The sequence below is a fragment of the Sprattus sprattus genome (assembly GCF_963457725.1).
Source record: "Sprattus sprattus genome assembly, chromosome: 11".
NCBI lineage: Eukaryota > Metazoa > Chordata > Actinopteri > Clupeiformes > Clupeidae > Sprattus > Sprattus sprattus.
Genome location: NC_137909.1, coordinates 33,099,056 through 33,101,555, shown reverse-complemented (window position 1 = coordinate 33,101,555; position 2,500 = coordinate 33,099,056).

Below are 2,500 nucleotides of genomic sequence, written 5' to 3'. Positions count from 1 at the left end.
AGTCTATATCTTTGTAGAGACTTCTCTCCTCTCATGTATGGCATTGCAGCCTCAGATAAACTGAATATGAAGCCCCACCTGTGAAAATTTTGTATTTTCCCACAACACTGATAACCAGATATGTCCTGGAAAATCTGCTATTTCTAATACTGATCAGTGTCCCTGGACTTTATTTAACTCCAAAACTTCATGCCATTTCTTACATAATAAGATTTTGAGGCATATAAAAGATGGTGTCTGAGGAGTGAGACTAAAAACCTTACTACTACTTCTGCTACTGCAAATACTGCTACTGCTATTACTGAACTTCTGTGTGTCAGAGAGGGAGTGATGTTAGAGATGAGGGCTGTCATCACATTGATGGTGCTGCTGCTCTCCGTGTGTGGATCTCAGACTCGGGGCACCCAGACTGAAGTTCACACAGAGAGCCAGAGCACTGGGGCATCTGCTGCTGCTGTCACTACCCAGCTAGACGTCTCTGCTGAGCTCAGGGAACTCAGAGACATGGTAGTGGAGCTAAGGGTGACTCTGAGATTCACGCGGGATGATTTAAAAAACACCAAAGATCAGCTGGAGGGTGAAAATGATGCAGTGAAACAAAGACTGGTGGCCAGTGAAACTAAAGTGGAGGCTCTGGAGGCAGAGATGACAGCTGTGAAGACTGAAATGATGAACCTGATCAAGGACAATTTGGCACAAGAGGCAGAGATGACAGCTGTGAAGACTAGACTGACTGCAAGTGAAACTGAAGTGGTGAATCTGAGGAATGAATCTGCAGCACAGACAGCTGATCTGAGGTCAGTTACTGAGAGACTGGCAGCCACAGAGACTGACATGGAGCACGTGAAGAAAGACACTGCAGCACAGACAGCTGATTTGAGGTCAGTTACTGAGAGACTGGCAGCCACAGAGACTGACATGGAGCACGTGAAGAAAGACACTGCAGCACAGACAGCTGATCTGAGGTCAGTTACTGAGAGACTGGTAGCCTCTGAGACTGACATGGAGCACGTGAAGAAAGACACTGCAGCACAGACAGGTGATCTGAGGTCAGTTACTGAGAGACTGGCAGCCACAGAGACTGAAGTAGTGAATCTGGAGAAAGAGATTAGTGATAAACCCAAGGTGGCATTCTCAGCAGGTCTGACTAAAAAAGGCATCATAGAGTCTGGGAATAATGAGCTGAACTTGGTCTTCACTAAAATCATCACCAATGTTGGACAGGCCTACAGCAGCATGACAGGCTTCTTCACAGCTCCAGTAAAAGGAGTCTACTACTTTAGATTCACAGTCGTAGATTATCTTAACAGACGCTGGATGTATATCAAGATGTACAAGAATGGAGAGAAGGTCATGTGGTTGGGAGAGTATGATACTGATGGTAATTTCTCCTATCTCTCCAGTGGTGTGACTCTGCAGCTGGAGGTGGGAGATGTAGTTAACATGCGACTCCCTGTAGGCAAAAGGCTCTTTGATGATCCTGATAACCACAGCACCTTCATTGGCTTCCTGCTCTTTACTCTTTGAAAGGAACACACTGCTCAACTGCTCATGCTGTCAAATAAATGATATGCTTCATGATCATGTTCTAAATAAAGCAAATTTAAAATGTAATCCTTCTGTGTCGTCATTGGAAATATTGAGCAATGCTTTATCAACACAGATACATATTTACTGAGTGTTTTACTTTAATCAAGAACCAAGAGAGAACAGATGCAGCAAATGAAAAGGAGAGACAGAGAGAAAGAAAGTCTGTGTGCGATTTGTAACAGTTTTAACTAGGGTTAACTAGAGTCATTACAAAGGACTCAGTTTGATTAACACCATGATATTCTATTACAGTGCTAAAACTGAACCCCTTTTGGACTGAGATGACTGAATATTTCTTAATGTTTTAAACAGCAAAATTCAAAACAGGAGTCAGACTCAATTTTCAATAGTCAATATTCAATAGGATATATTCAAAAGAAACAGCACAAAGCAGTATTCAACAAAAGAAAAATAATACCATGCAGTATTCAAGAAAAAAACTAATCCAATACAGCATTCAACTAAAAATAATACAATGTGGGGTTAGAGAAAGTTTCCTCGAGATGAAACCAGAGTGTATGAGAAAGTGAGTGTGTGTGTGTGTGTGTGTTTGAGCTCGAATGCAGCCAGGTGAGGGTGATAAAGACCAAGCGGTCACAGTTCAGGTGGTCCGGGGATTAGACGTTGATTAGGGTAAGGTCCATGGGGAAAATGTTTCAGTTATATGATAAATGTTTTGCGTTAAAAATGTAACAAACTATACAAACGATTCTTATTCAGAATAAACAATGGCTCATATAAACAATTCCGCTCAAAACGGAACAAAACCCAGCCCCCTGGCTCATACAAACATTCTCCTTCCAACATGTTACAAAACTCTGGCTCAGTTTTGGAAGAGAGGAATGACAGGGAGTAAGAGAAGGAATGGGTAGAGGAAGGGAGGAGAGAAAGAAAGAGAGAGAGAAGTGAA